This window comes from Protopterus annectens, chromosome 4.part1 (genome assembly GCF_019279795.1).
Source record: "Protopterus annectens isolate FY-2018-M chromosome 4.part1, PAN1.0, whole genome shotgun sequence".
NCBI classification, from domain to species: Eukaryota; Metazoa; Chordata; order Ceratodontiformes; family Protopteridae; genus Protopterus; species Protopterus annectens.
Genome location: NC_056734.1, coordinates 965,185,096 through 965,201,600, shown reverse-complemented (window position 1 = coordinate 965,201,600; position 16,505 = coordinate 965,185,096). Strand labels below are relative to the sequence as shown.

Sequence of the window (16,505 nt, the reverse complement as noted above, 5' to 3'; positions counted from 1 at the left end):
GCATCCCTGGACTCTGTTTTGATGACTCTTTTGTACAGCTGCAAAACAAACAGCAACAGACTAAAGTAAAGTACCTAAATTTTGCTTGCAACATAAATAGGACATAGTGGACAGATAGATATGTTCATAGGTTCATAGGTAGGTACTAGGCTATCGGCCCTAGGGCCCATACAAGCCTAGCCAAAAAATGTACCCTGGCTTTCGCCACCCAAGAAAATGATTTTCCTGTGCCCCTGTCGAGCAGAGCCAAGAAGTGATCCCTGGGGTGAATTTCCCATTTCCCATCCAATCATCAAGATTTTTCTTGAAGAGTGCTAATGAGGAGCTCTGTTTGACATAGATAGGTAGTCTGTTCCAGAGTATGGGAAGTCTCTGGGACAGGAATCTATCCCTCCAGCATGTTCTGTTTATTGTGGTGACAAGGTTTAGGTCCCTAGAGCGTGTAGCTCGGAGGGATTGGGATTTCTTTAAGTGGAGCATGTCTAACAGCTCTGGGTTTGACATAGCTTTGTATGTAAGGCAGAGATCGCCCCTGAGTAGGCAATATGTGATTGAGTAAAGCTGGAGTTTTTTGAGACTGTCTGCATAGGGCATCTGTTTGAGGCCAGTAATCCTCTTTGTGAGGTATTTCTGTGGTCTTTCCAGTTGGTGTAGATGTCTTGTGAGGTACATACCAAAAGGGGCATTGTACTCTATAATGGGTCTAATGAGTGATGAGTAGAGGGGAACAATGACCTCTTTTTTTCTGGATGAGAATCCTTTTGTGATGAGATGAGCCACGTAGAAGGATTTCCTGTCCACTGTGGCGATGTGATTATCAAAGGAGAGACTACTGTCCACCTGTGTCCCAAGGTCTCATCACATTTTTGGCATTAAGTAGACTACCAGCTATGTGGTAGTTCATGGGTACAGAGTTTTTACCAAAGGGGATGACAATACACTTTTTGGCATTGAGCTTCAGGCCATGGCTTTGACACCAGGTATCTGTCTCAGTGAGGCCCTTTTGTAGTTTGTCCACATCGTTAGGAGTTTTGATTATGGCTCCTAGTTTGCAGTCATCTGCAAACTTTGTTAGCCAAAGACCTTCTGTGTTAGCCTGCACTTCAGAGAAGTAGATACCAAACAGGAGAGGACCCAGGAACCCTGTGGTACTCCACTTGTCACTGGTCTGATGTCGGATTTGGAATCCACTACTTTCACAGTGTGGGTTCTGTCCGTGAGCCAGTTGGCAACCCATCTTGTGACATAGGGATTTATACCTAGTTTAGTGAGCTTATCTATAATTCCAGAGTGGGGGATGGTGTCGAAAGCCTTGGCGAGATCTAGATAAGCTGTGTGAACCATTTTACCTTCATCTATGGCTTTGGTGACTGCTTCAAAGAAGTCAATCAGGTTTAGGAGACATGATCTGCCTTTTACAAATCCAAACTGGGTAGGGTCCAGAGTTTAGAGATTACCAATGTCTTTGTTTATGAGTTCCACGATGATACGTTCCATGGCCTTGCAGACCAGGCTCGTCAGGCTAATGGGGCGGTAGTTCCCGAGGTCCATCGTGGCTCCCCCTTTGTGGAGTGGGATAACCGTTGTGGTGCGCCATTCAGTGGGTACAAAGCCTGAGGTGAGGCTATGATTGAACATGGTACTTAGGTAGGGTGCCAGTTCATTCTGTAGTTCGTGTAGAACGCAGCCTGGGATATTGTCAGGTCCCATGGATGCTGTGTTCTTGGCTTTAGAGAGTGTGTTTTTTACCTGTGCAGCCATGATTATAGGAACTTTGCATTCTTCCGGTATAGAGATGGGCCCTCTAGGGGGTGAGAGGGGGGTAAAGTTAGCACTGAACCTATCTGCTAGGATGTTGGCAATATCATTTGGTTCTGTATATTTTGTGCCATTGTGCTGCAACTCAGAGCAGATCTGAGTGTTCTCATTTAGATTCTTGACATAGCTATAGAATGCTTTGTGGTTGTCTTTAGAGTCAATGGCAATTTTGTTTTCGTAACTAGCTTTGGAGGATTTTATGAAGGATCTCAGCTTCTTACTGAGGTTGACCAGGGAGTTCCTCCAGTCATGGAATTTTTTGCAACAGTTTCTTTCTTCTGTTGTAGAGTTTGTTTATGGCAAAGGACCACCAGTTTGGCTTCCTTTTTTTGGAGGATAACATCTTGGTTCTATTAGGGATAGCATGATCCATGCACTCGTGTAAGTGCTTATAAAGTGCATTTGTGTAGGATTCAGCAGTCATACTGTTGTCCGTCTGCATGGGTGTCATGAAGTTTGCCACTTCTGTCTTAAGAAGTGTGAAGTTGGCATTGGAGAAGTGTTTTATGATGGTTTCCCTAATTGCGGGTGGGGGTGGGATGTGGATGTCCAGGCTGATTAGCTTGTGGTCGGATCTGACCAATGAGGAATTGACCTCTGGTGTGGAACACTGGTTTCCCATGTTGGTAATGACCAGGTCTAGGATATTGCTGCCCCTGTTGGGGGTGTGAATAAGTTGATCCAAGGCACTGGAATTTATGAATTCTAGAAAACGTTGAGCAAAAGAGTTGGTGCATGAGTAGTTTTCCCAGTTAATGGTGGGGTAATTGAAATTGCCCATTATTAGGGTGTTGGGTTGTACCCTTATACTTTCCAGTGTATCAAGAAATGAGGAGTGTGAATCCTGGGGCATGGTGGGGGGTCTGTAGCAAGCTACAATTTGGATTGCGGTCTTGCCCAGAGTTAGTTGCACTTGGATAATCTCGGATGCATTATGCTGTGCAACTAGCCTGGAGGTGTGGATATCCTTAATGAATATGGACACGCCTCCGCCTTTAGTGCTTCTTTCTGGGTTAGGTGGCCGAATGGTGTGGTATGAATTGAAGCCTGGTAATGCAGGGGTGCTCTCTGGAGCTTTGAACCAGGTCTCTGTCACTGCACAGATGTCAATGTTCTCCATTTTAAGGAGTGCATCGAGTGAGTGCATTTTGAGGTTTAGACTTCTAGCACTGAGTAGCATTACCCTCAGATTATGCTTGCTTGTACCTGTTACGGTGGTGAATTTGTCATTTGAACCTTGCCTAAAAAAGGCACTATAGGGGTGGCAAGAGCCTTAGCCAACATCAGGAATCCTAAGGGCGACAGGTACAGGCCATCTCTGGCAAAGCATCGTGAACTGTCGATCATGTCGTCCCAGGCAGACAAATACTGGATCCCCTTAGAATGACACCAGCAGCTTAGCCAATTGTTGAAGTCAATCATTTTGTCCTTGTACTGTGGTATCATTCTGGGTGATGGCAGGATGCTACTCAGGGTTAGGGTCATACCTGCCTGGGATACAAGATCAGAGAGCTCCTCCATGTCTCTTTTCATGTAGTCCAGGGAGGTACGTCTCAGTTCATTCACACCAACATGGACAATGACAGTGTCATATTTGTACTTATTGTGGAGTGACCTGAGTGCATGCGTTATGTGGCGGATCCTGGCACCTGACAGGCAGCTGACAGTAACTTTCTCCTTGTTTAGTCTAGTGAGTGGAACATCAGTGTGCCTGACTATAGAGTCACCTATGACTAGAGTGTTGGGTACGTTGTTATGCCTTATGGGCTGTGGTTGAGTGACACACTGAGTTTGTGGGCTATGTGTCATTTGGGTTGTGTTGGGGGGTGGAGTTTGCTTGCGTTTATGCTTTGGATGTCCCTGATGCTTGGGTAGGTTTTTATTGAGAGCCTCCGTGAATGTAGGTGTGTGTTTTGTGTTTCTATGTGTGTGTTTTGGTGGTGTAGGTTTTGAGGGACTATGTGATGAGTGTGGTGTGGTGCAAGTGTTTACCTTCTCCTCTTGACTGTCTAGTCCAGTCTTGGGTGAAGAGAGCTTTGCTTCCAGTTTGGCTATATAAGTGCATCTCTCACAGGTTGTAGTGTTGAGTGGTAGGAGGAGAGGGTTGTCTGTGTACATGAGGCAATTGCTGCATTGCCCAAAGATGTCCAGATTCATCAGGTAGACAGGAGAAATCACTGGGAGCTGACCCTTAGACATGCCTGGATAAGTGCTTATTTATTAAGTACTAAAAACTGCTTTCCACTAGACAAGTGAGGAAAGTTGAGTGCTGTAGTAATTTGCAGCTTATGTAGTCCTTACAATGACTTTTGAACAAGTGCTGAGTTCAAAGAAACAGATTTGAGTGTTGAAACTAGAAAACTGGCTAGTTATAAGAAACAAAACTTAGCTAGAAGGCTTCCCTCCAACACAGAAGGGCTTGGGGGCTCAGAAGCCTACAAACAGTCTAGACCACTTAACAGGAAAGGCAGGAAACAAGCTTAATTTTTTTTTGTTCTCTTTCCCAGATGCTCTCTTTGTACACAGTAGGAGTGCCTGAAATCAGAATATGATCTCACTGCACTCAGTTGAGTGAGCAAATGAGATGGGCACAGAAGGAGTAACCAAACACAAATTTACAAGAGGGGCGGGCAGTGTCAAAGCCACTAAGATTAACACCAAAACAGAAACAGGGAGCTCTGTTCCTCAGAGAATTCCCATTCTCTGGAACAGGTTCCCTATCCATGAGAAGCAAAGTCCCTCCCTAACCCTATTTAAGCTCAACTTGGACCAAGGGATGGGTAATATGAAATTCACCCCTGGTCGGGAGGCAATAAGGAGATCATCTCCTATATAAATTAAATTTGTGGGTCACATTTGTGTTGCACGGCTAGGTCTATAAGAGCCCTAATGGTCATTAGTCTAGTTTAGACCTATGAATCTTGTCCTGGGACAGTAGCTTTACCAAGGTAGGCAGCGTCTTGTAGCTCTCTACCATTTCCATCAGCGGGGTCTGCCAGCATTATTTTGACCAAAACACAGCACTGATCAAGAACCAGACTTAATGACTTTGTACTTACTAAGATAAGGAGCAAATGCATCAGTCTCAATAAAGATGCAAACTAAGTATGCACCCCTGTCCTTGAATGTGATCTGTTTAGGTGCTCTTTAACTAGAGCCCTTCCTGTAATTTACATAGCTTTTAATATGTAAAATAGTAAAGCATATATTACTTGTTACTGCTATGTATAGCTTAGCTCTGATGAAGCTCTGACAAGGGCGAAAAGTGCTCATCTCTTATTTTAACTTTGATAAACCATGGCTTAAACAGGCAATACCAGCAAGAATTATGTTTTTTCTTATTTTTATTAAGAATCCAAAGTGAATTTCACACGAATCTTACATAAGAGGTTTTTCAACGGTCTATTTTAAAAAAACTGCATGCCAATATCAAGAGTAATCATTCCTGTACAACTAGTTTTCCCTTTACATATGTCTGTGTGTGTGTGTTTATGTGTGTGTACACACGCACACACAGGTATGTGTTTCTGTAACTGTATGTGTGTATGTATATATATGGCACTATGCAGAATACTGTAAGGCAAGTAAAAGATATATGCCCTTTTCCCCACTGTAGTCCGATCCTGCAGTTAGTATATATAGGTGAGGGTGTGGGGGGTTGTATCCCGCTACCTTGTTTGTTTTATATTCTATTTTACCAAAAACCTCAAAACAATACATTTTAAACAATAGGCATGCATAGTTGAAGCACCAATGACTAACCCTCTCCAGAAGACAATATGTTCTCAAACTAAGTGGGAGGCTACACCACCCACCCCCCAATATGTAGGGCTGTGCCCCCTCCACCCCCTAACTATATATACTAACTCCAGAATTGCACTATAGTGAGGAAAAGGGCATATACCTTTTACTTGCCTTACAGTACTCTATATAGTGCCATATATACTAACTGCAGTTCAGTGAAATGAGATTCAGTGAAATGAGTTTTCAGTAAAGTGGTCGGGGTGAAATGAAATTCAGTGAAATGAGATTCAATGAAACAAAGTGCGTGTGTGTATATATATATATATATATATATATATATATATAGGGTCTACTTCACATGACTGAAATTTCATTTGACTGAATTTCATTTGACCAAGACCAAAATACCTAATTTTCAAAATACTGAAAACTCACTTGACTGAAACTCATAATAATGAAACCTTACAATACTACATTTCATAATAGTAACTTGTAAACCATAGACATGCACACTTGCACCACCAATCACTAACTCTTTCCAGAACTTAAAAACTACTTATGTACCCCTCTTAACAGAAACTGGACAATATAAAACCAAACTAGAAGGGGGGCTACACCCCCATCCCCCCTAACTATATATACTATCTCCAGGATTGCACTACAATGGGGAAAAGGGCATGTACCTACTTAGTAGTCTACACACTGCCACTACTGCTGGGAACGCACAAAACATCCACCATATTACTTGAGATACTTCCCATAAAAATCTAAACAGGCATAAACACATTTAGAAACACTACAACACTACTTTCTACATGTTTATCTGTATTCTGACAGTCAGCACTATAAGTTACAGTAATTCTTTTTATCACAAGCAAGTCACAGGAGAAGGGAAACCCACATCATGTCTATGGCTTACAATTCAGTATAATGATATTCAGCCAAATGAGTTTTCAGTATTTTGAAAAGTCGGTATTATGGTCTCAGTCAAATGAAATTTCAGTCATGTGGAGTACACACATATATATATATATATATATATATATATATATATATATATATATATATATGTATACATATGTGTGTGTGTGTATATATATATATATATATATATATATATATATATGTATATATAATTATATACATATACACAAATAGATATTAGCAATATTTGACATTTTAAAGTTTATGTTCTTTAGACATACCAGTTTTAAGTAAATGTCATGTTATAATAGAAAGCCAATGCACTGCAGCTAAAATTAATTTAAAAAATGTCTCAGTATGCTATTTCTCTGTAGTGCCAATTTTCCACACTGAGGGAACAGGGTCAGCCTTAGCTGAAATGGCGCCCTAGGCGAAGTAGTGCTCCGGCGCCCACTTATGCCCTACCCACAACATACTCACAAAACAACACTATTTGAGCCACACCCACAGGTAGATCACTCCCAAGAAAGTCACTCCAGTAATTTCCTAAAATCATTTAAATGCATAAGAAGAAAAATATACCTTGTAAATTGCAACTACCTTTGTGTACTTATTTCCTACTTTAAATAACAAAACTGGATCATAGTCAAATAGGGCCCTAGGCAGGGTAATAGATTCCCGCCCCAGAGCAACCCCTCTTGCAGCAACCCCTACCCTCCAGCAGCAGCCCCCTCCCCAGCCATTCCAGTGTTCCATTACTTGGCTATTTCTCACCAGTTACCATACACACTGTTCAAATCTCAGTGTGCATACTGTTTTCTTATTTACTTCCACAATGTTTACAGATATTGAACTAAAATAACTAAACAAACAATACATTCTTGCAATGAGTACAGATTTAGCATGAGCTGTAAACTTCTCTGCCCTTGAAATTCATAATCATTGAAATGGCAATACTCTCATTCATTAAAATAAAAACCCAGATTCACAGAAAATGCATCTGGCCAGTGGAGGACTAAGTTTACGTTTGGGCTGTTTTCAAAACAAACTACTTGCACACATTTTTTAGGGCCATGCATTAATGTATTTGTTTTTTGATTAATCTTCCTGACTGTATTAAATTATATTCCTTGTATAATACAGCACCACTTGTTAGAATGGGTTTTAAATTTGTAGTTTTAAACATTCTTTTAATCAGCAATGAAACAAAATGTATGAACCAATAACTACACATTTCAGAAAATTTCAACCATAAAAGGCCACTCAAAACTTCTGTAATTACAATTCACCAATATAAATTGTATCCAGTCCTACTATATATTTAGGGGGTCGCTGTGATGCCCTTCTGATAAAGAAGGATACAGCAGATTCTTCATCTTCCCAGTGTCACTTATCTGTCTTCCTGCAAAACATTTTAGAGATTCTGATAGGGGAAGGAAGGGGATGCTTAAAATAAAATCATTCTTTTAGTCTGAGTGACTTATTTTTATTGATTTTATTCAGTCACCTTTGATTTTCCCATAATTTATGTCCATCATCACTCATTTATTATTTGTTATTCTGGACCGAAAGCCTCCTTTTTTAAATTTAAAGAAATTAATAAATAGTAATAGATGGGATCTGGAAGGCCTCTTCTTAATTTAATTTATTAACTGTATTTACTATGTAAGCCAATCCACTAACTTGTTTTGGGAGATCAGAGTACCCAGAGAAAACCTACAAATTAACTAAAGGAGAGAATGCCACATAAAAAAAGTGTCCAGAAGTCAGGAATGAAACCCGGACCATGCAGCTGTGAAGTAGAGTTGATCGAAACCTCTTCAGTTACACACTATTGCAATACAATAATAAGCATGCAATATATTTAGCAGACTAAGTCAAGAAACAAGTTTGTCAACAGAGAAGAGTGAAATTACATTTTTCTTTTTCATGACTAACCCATTATTAAGTTACTTCTCATTTACAGATTAGGTAAGGCGTAAGGCTCTTGATTTATAATGTTTATACGTAATCATCCATTTTGTCTTCTCGTTTTTTTTTCTTATTTATTTATTTGCTTGTTTATTTTTCCTTATCTTGTCCATACCTCCCAACCTCATAGTGCAAGAAATCTGCACAAAGCCTAAAATAACTGGAGGATGAAAGAGCCCAACACAGAGACAGATTTTAAATATTGTTCTTATAAACACAGAAAGTTGCAAGAATAGCAGTGTTTGTGTTAGCATGCTTTCCCTAAATGATATGAAGTCTGAAACCCAAATGTATGCCATTATTTAATGACTTCAGTCCTTGACAATTAGAGAATATCACAAATTTTATGATAAACAGACCAAAACTATGATGCAGAAATGAGGACATTCTGCGAAATCTAGACAGCTGAGAGGTATGCTGGCTGTATCCCACCCACCTCACCAACAAAATCCATCAACATACAATTTTTCCTCTGACTCTCTTGCAAACATTTCTGTATGCTACGTACAGATTTTCAGTTCTTAGCACTTTCCATTTTCAACTGCAAGCTCAAGAAATCTCTCAACTCTCCCCAATATTACAAAACGTCTCTGACTTTGTCTCGCATATTTACCCCGTCTCTCTCACAAGTTTTTTTTTTTTTTTTAATCTTCTGGTAAACAACTGAGTATTTCAGTTGATTAGTAATGCCAGAAGTTAGCGTTCAGACTTCTTATTTTTCAGAAAATGCAAATCGATGCAAAATTTGTTCTAGTAGCTTGTTCTATGAATTCGAGTAATTTCTAAAAAATGCCCCTGATTTTTTGGCCTTTGTACCTTGTTGTTTTTGGGTTTGAGTTGTGGAATGTAAGGGCTTCCTGTCAATATTTTTAAAGTCAGATGCATTTATTCAAAACAGTAGACATTTTTATGTTTTCATTTTTTGGGGGTACAGTAGACCTCTCTTCTCAACACGCAAAGTACACATACACGCCGTGATAATAAAGAAAACACAAACATGTGGCTAAATTTTTTTTTTCCTAACCCCGTTAGCAAATTCACTCTTATTTCTGTTATTATTTTTTTTTTATTTACTAACTCTTTAAATTATATGTTTTTTCTAACAGGTAAGTGGCCCGGACCACTGCCACTGGGGGTACATTTCCAGCCTGGAGTTAGTTCCAGTAAGCATACAGAAAAATAAAGCTGCAGTAAAAAGTTCAATCAGCACGCAGTAGTCAACTTTACAATTAAAAACCGGAATACTGATAAAATACTGAGCATCCATTTAAAAATGTCAGCAGTAGCAAAATAGCTTAGCTTGACAACTGATCAAGTGTTCGACTGCATGTCAAAGTAAGCCGTCTCTTACCGAGGTCTACACGATTGTGTTGTGCAATTTTAAATACTGTCTTTCTTATTATTTTATGTAAGTATTGTCTATTGTTCCAATAATGTGACTAAAATTTTATTGTTGGTTCTTGTTAACAATAATCTCAGCTTTGCATGCACTTACCTTGTTGAATCTGAACGGCCACGTATGACCTTATCCCCTCTCTTCACTGAACTAACTTAAGTTTCGCGCCTGACGACAGATTTTTTTTTTTTTACTTGTTGAAGCCAGCCTTCTGGCCAACCTGAAGCTATAAAAGTGGGAGGGCACTTCCCCATTCCCTTCGCCCTATGGTTTTGTTATTTTGCAATCTTCTCGGCGCCCTTCACTCAGAGACAGGGCACCGAGAAGATTGCAAAATAACAAAAGTACATTAATTAAAATAAATAAATAAATATATAAAATTCCGCCCTTTACAAGGCCGGCTGTACGGTGCCCTAGGCGGTCACCTAGATCGCCTATGCCTAACGCCGGTCGTGTGAGGGAAGTGTGCTCTGGCAAACATATTCATATCCACTTTACACCTATTTTTTATTTTATGTTTATGTCAGCTCTAATGGCCTGCAAAAGTACAGGTGAAATAAAGCCCAAAATGTTGGTTGTTTTGACAAATGTTAATATATCCACATTATGTATAATCCTAGAAATGCAAATCTTTAAACTTTCTAAGTCTTTATTTTCAGACAGCAAATGCCTCAGGTAGGTATATTTGCCACAGGATGTAAACAAAGAGTGCTTCTGGCTATTACTGGTTTCTAGCTGCTTCATAGAGGCTCTTTGTGTATAGAAGTGTGCAAGTAGCTTTATTAATTTGGAGAAAGACTCATTTTGACACAGGATCAACTGTCATTCTACCTTTTTTCTGAAGTTAATGTATTGGAAAAGAAGCAGTATCTTTTCAATGTTTAAGTCTGGGTAGTGGAATAACTGACTGAAAAAATGTGAAGCCGGAAGTAAGATGGGAGACAGTTAAACTGCTGCGTTTGCCTCTGTTGACTGATTTCAGGTATCCTACAAAACATGTACAATCTGGGTGCCTACTGCAATGCTGAGGGGCATATATGAGACCCCTGGAAAGATGACGTAATTACAATCAAGATGGGGAAACATATATTGAGTTATCATTGTGGTACGTCAGATATTTCCCCTCTACTAAGAAGTTAGACTACATAGAAAGTAGGGAGTACTGGGGGAATCTGATGGCTGTACTGTCTTTAAAAAAACGTTTATTTTGTTATGGTGAGGATGCAAATGAGGGTACCCTCCTGCATAACATGCTAATTTTGTAACAGTGCATTTTAGAATTTGTTGCTTTAGAAAGAGGCATATAGTATAATTGTGCCATATGGTGCCAGGTAGTAGAGTTCTCAAAGGTTCGGAGCTCTGAATATCAGGCCTGAAATCCTTTGCTCTTCTAGAAGCTTTGCTGGCATAACCCTGTGCTTGTTTTATTTATGACTGATAGAATCATCTAGTGAGTTATAAAATGCAGACAAATGGTATATTATTTAAGGTAAGAATAACTTGTTGTTCTATAAACTATGCAGATAGTCTGACATGAACCATTCCCTGTTTCTCTCACTGTTTTTGCTTAGTTTTAATAACAAGTTGCTCTAACTAGTAATAGCCCATGAGCTGTGTCTGTTTGAAACTACATTTCAAAAGGAACTGACCAGATACTGCTTTAAAGGCTGCACTTCTCAGGACCCTATGTATCAGTACATTGAGAGTTCCCCTTTCCTATGTAGTTAGTTAGTTAATGAGCAGGGGAGGCTGACTGGTCTGAATAGTGAAGTTTCTTTCCAGAACTGATATCTGGTGACACTATTTGAAAAAATAGTTTTTACTGATTTTGCAGTTTGCTGTGCTTCGTTTTTTGTTGCATTGATTGTGGGTGCAGTGTGCATGCTTAACAAGAAGTAACCGGGGGGCTTTTGTTGCTAGTGATCTGAAGACATCTTACAACCATTACAATTCAATGGCCCAGGTACACAAAATCATCAGTTACATGAAATACACAGAAACACATTCACACAAATTTACTACACAGCATTACATATCAAATATCACAGGCAATTCCAATAAAACAGAAATTAAAGAAAAAGAGGGGAAAAAACATTTAAGCTTAAGTTAAGAGTGGTACAAAATAATAGTTCTGCACAATTTAAATTTTGTAGCCCAACTTTACATTCTGTAGCTGTACTGCATTTTCCATTAAATAAAAAATGTTGCACTGTGCTTTATAACTGGCTACATTTGTGATGTTCACATTGAAACAAGCCTCTCTCTGAATTGTTCTTATATTCTCTTTGATGTCAGAATGGGCATCATTTATACCTTTAGTACCATTCTGGAGATTTTCTTGAGCAAATCTAAAAGAATAGTCATTAAGTTAGCAAACGTTTAGATTGTTTCTCCCAGATCACAAGATACTGCATTTGTTTACAAGGACTTTATTGGCAGAGCACCAAAATGTCTATAGTGTCTACATAAGCCTGCTTTTTTATTACCATTTCCCACAAAATGCTACATTTCTTTACAATTAATGAGAAGCTGTTGGCATGAAGAGGTCCATAGTTTCTAAACAAACCTTCTCTGAATTACCAAGGCCCAGTTTTCTGAAGGTCACGCTTTTGATGTCATCTCACTAAATACAACAAACATTTTTTGTTTTGTTGCGTGGTTGTACCTCTTTGAACTCTGGTGCTGAGACTTTACCCCATGCATTAATAATAAATATATATATATATATATATATATATATATATATATATATATATATATATAGATATATATTAAATTAGAGGCTGCACTAACTTAAAGAGAATACTTGGAAGATGTACATTAACTAGTGGCAGTGGGTTAAACCCTTATATTTTCAGTGTAACCCACTGAAAATACTAGATTTTTAATTTGTTCTGCTTACTTATATGCCCCAGTAGAAAAGTCAACAGGTGGCATATACAGCGGACAAGCAAACTGCCACTGAGACACTGGCCAATGAGGGCCATTAAAAATGTATCAGTCTAGATGCCTACACACATTATACAGCTGAATCCACAGCAACACTTTAACAACTATCTCTGTATTTTGTTATGACAGAGGGTAGCTCGCCTGTACTATAGAGAGCACTAAATGACTTAATGCTTAACTCTTTATTCGTCCAATAGCCATTTATGCTGTATCTAATAATATTCCTACCACATTAACACTCTATTTGACATTTAGTTGTCATTAATTAGATACCAGTTAATGTACATTTAAGCAACATTTTAGGAGATTTGACTAAACTTCAATGAGGGTATGAATATTATATAATGCTTTTATTTTGTTCACACTTCTAGTCTAAAAAAACAAGGGAATAATTCTTATATTTACAACATACTCGTAGAAGAGATTATCACATGATCTGTGTTACCAGTGGCTGCTGTCTTCAGCTCAGATACCAGTATGGCTGTTTTAGTGGTGAGTTAACCCTTCCCTTTATGGTGGAGCTGTTTGCCAGTTTACAGGGTGCTGTAAGTAGTTGAGATCCTAATTTGCATACACATGCATTGATTACTATATGCAGTCACTCACTAGCCTCAGATGATCAGATAACTTCCCATTGTGATGCCCCTGCACTGGCCCAGTAATCAAGGAGCCTCAATCCTCACCACTAACACCAGTGAGGGATGTACACATTGGGAGGATGACAAGTACATACACAGTAAAGTGCAAATTCCCTTAAGAGCACGCAGAGGTCACAGTCAGTCTGGGGCTGGTTTCTGGCTCTTTCTCAAGATCCCCAGTAAGACTTCCCACTGGCACTGCTATAGGGTTAAGATCTCAGCCGAGTGGTCAAGCCAAAACCTCCAGCACCCTCACTGTCCAACCAGTGCTTTGTGTCCTTGCCCAAGTAGCTGACACACACATTTTGAGATCTGATTCATTTACAAACACCCAGACACCCCTGGGAAGGCTAGCACAAGTTTACCAGCCCCTTCTGCCCAGACTGTAAGGTAGTTATCACTGCCACCAACCCCTAATTATCAGTTACTACAGAGGCCCTTGCAAAGGGTGTTCAATCCTACTGTGTAATGTTACTATTATCTAAATGGTAAGTGTGACCAAGACCAAGACTATTTAGAAGTGGCCTGTACAGTGTTATCAAATACATATGCAAGTACTCTCAGAGCTTAAATATCTCACAAACCATCCACAATTAAAAGGTTTAAATATATTTAATAATAAATAATAAAAGAACAACACAATACTCAAACAACACAGTAACTGCAGAGTTCAGAATCACAGAAAATATTTTAAAACAACATTGTAGGACAGTCTCAAATCAATACAGAAAACATCTAAACTAATCTTTACTTTATCCCTATATATATATATATATATATATATATATATATATATATATATATATATAGGTTCATAGGTTGGTACTGGGTTATCTGCCTGAAGGCATATATTAGCCCAGCCACGTTGTGCAGTATTCACCGCCCCTTTAGTAGTTCCCTAGACCCTTGTACTAGCAGCTAGTATCCTTGGCCCCTATCTAGTATTGCTGTTGGTGTGATCCCCGGTGTGAACTTTCTGTTACCCATCCACTCATCAAGGTTCCTCTTGAAGAGTGATAGTGAGGGGCTCTGTCTTATGTAGATCGGGACCCTGTTCCATAGTAAGGGAAGTCTCTGTGAAGGGAATCTATCCCTCCAGCATGTTCTATTCATTGTTGTGTTGAGGTTTATATCCCTAGAGCGTGTATCTCAAGTAGATTTGGTTTTGCTAAGATGGAGCATGTTCAACAATTCTGGGTTGAACATGGCTCTGTATGTTAGACAGAGATCGCCTCTGAGAAAGCGGTATGCAACAGAGAACAGTCTTAGCTTTTTTAATCTTGCTGCATAGGGCAACTGTTTGAGGCCAGTAATTCTCTTGGTTAGGTACCTCTGTGGTCTCTCCAGCTGCTGGAGATGTCTAGCCAGGCACATTCCAATTGGTGCATTGTACTCAATAATGGGTCTGATAAGGGAAGAGTACAGGGGCACCATTACATCCTTAGATCTTGATGCGAACCCTTTCGTGATCAGATGGGTCACATAGAAGGATTTTCTAACCACTTTGGCAACATGGTTATCAAAGGAAAGCTGACTATCTACTTGGGTCCCTAGATCCCTTATTTCTTCTTCAGATTTCAGGGGATTACCTCCTATGTTGTAGTTTGCAGGTACTCTGTTTTTTCCAAAGGGGATTACTACGCATTTTTTTGCATTTAGCTTGAGACCATGGCTTTGACACCATGCATCAGTCTCATTTAGGCCCTTCTGGAGGATCTCCATGTCAGCCGGAGACTCTATTATAGCACCCAGTTTGCAGTTGTCCGCAAACGTAGTCAGCCACAGCCCTTCCGTGCTTGCCTGTACTTCTGTAGTATATGCCAAACAGGAGGGGCCCCAGGACAGAGCCCTGAGGCACACCACTCGTTACTGGTCTGGATTTGGACATAGATCCCGCTACTCTTACTTTATGGGATCTGTCTGAGAGCCAGTTTGTGATCCATCTTGTGACATAAGGGTTTATGCCCAGGCTGGTGAGCTTATCAATAATACCTGAATGGGGAATGGTGTCAAATGCTTTAGCAAGGTCAAGGTAAGCCGTGTGTACCTCCTTCCCCTTATCTATAGCCTGAGTAACTGTCTCAAAGAAATCCACCAGGTTCAGGAGGCATGATCTGCCCTTGACGAAGCCGAACTGTTTGGGGTCCAGCGACTGGAGGTTCCCAATCTCTCCATTTATGAGTTCCATAATGATTCGCTCCATAGCCTTACAGATCAGACTGGTCAGGCTTATTGGTCGTTAGTTCCCAAGGTCAGTTGTGGCCCCACCCTTGTGTAGCGGGACCACCATTGCCATGCGCCATTCTATGGGCACATATCCTGTAGAGAGGCTGAGACTGAACAGGGTATTAAGATGTGGGGTTAATTCCTTTTGGAGCTCACGTATGACACAGCCTGGGACACCATCTGGTCCCATGGAGGCAGTGTTTTTAGCTTTAGATAGAGCCTTGTTAACCAACGCATCAGTAATAATTGGACTTACACAATCCCCTAGAATGGTAATAGGCCCTGTAGGTGGTGAGGGGGGGGGGGGGTTGCACTGAATCTGTCAGCCAAGATGATGGCAATGTCAGAAGGGTCAGTGTATTTTGTTGCATTTTGTACTAGCTCAGAACAGACCTGAGCATTGCCATTTAGGTTTCTGATGTAGCCATAGACGGCCTTATGGTTATCCTTGGCATCCTTGGCAATTTTCTTTTCAAAATTAGCTTTAGTTGACTTGATGAGGGCCCTCAATTTCTTACTAATGCTGATCAGGGATTATTTTTCTACTTGAGATTTGGCTTTTTTGTGTATAAGTCTCCTCCTTTTATTGTAAAGTTTGCTTATGGCCGGTGTCCACCAGACTGGTTTCTTCTTGCTTGAGGAAGGAGTCTTGGTTTTATTTGGAATAGCATGGTCCATGCAATCCTGAAGATGCATATAGAGTGCCTTGGTGTAGGATTCCACATCCTGGATATCATTATCCTTCTGCAAGGGAATAGTGAAGCTTTCCACTTCGGATGCAAGTAGTTTGAAGTTTGCTTTGGAAAGGTTTTTGACTATGGTTTCTTTGACTGGGGGAG

The 16,505-nt window shown here is 39.9% G+C and overlaps 1 protein-coding gene across 2 annotated transcripts in view; it reads right to left on the bottom strand.

Moving 5' to 3' along the window:
• ECEL1 (endothelin converting enzyme like 1) overlaps nucleotides 1-16,505 on the bottom strand; it is a 2,857,191-nt gene that overhangs the window by 2,740,120 nt on the left and 100,566 nt on the right. The window contains exon 1 of one of the 2 annotated variants that reach the window (XM_044070677.1): nucleotides 9,953-10,036. The exons of the other annotated variant lie outside the window; for it this stretch is intronic. The gene's annotated coding sequence lies outside the window, so the exon portion shown is untranslated. Of the gene's footprint in view, nucleotides 1-9,952; nucleotides 10,037-16,505 lie in introns of those variants that run through there. 2 annotated transcript variants of the gene reach the window in all.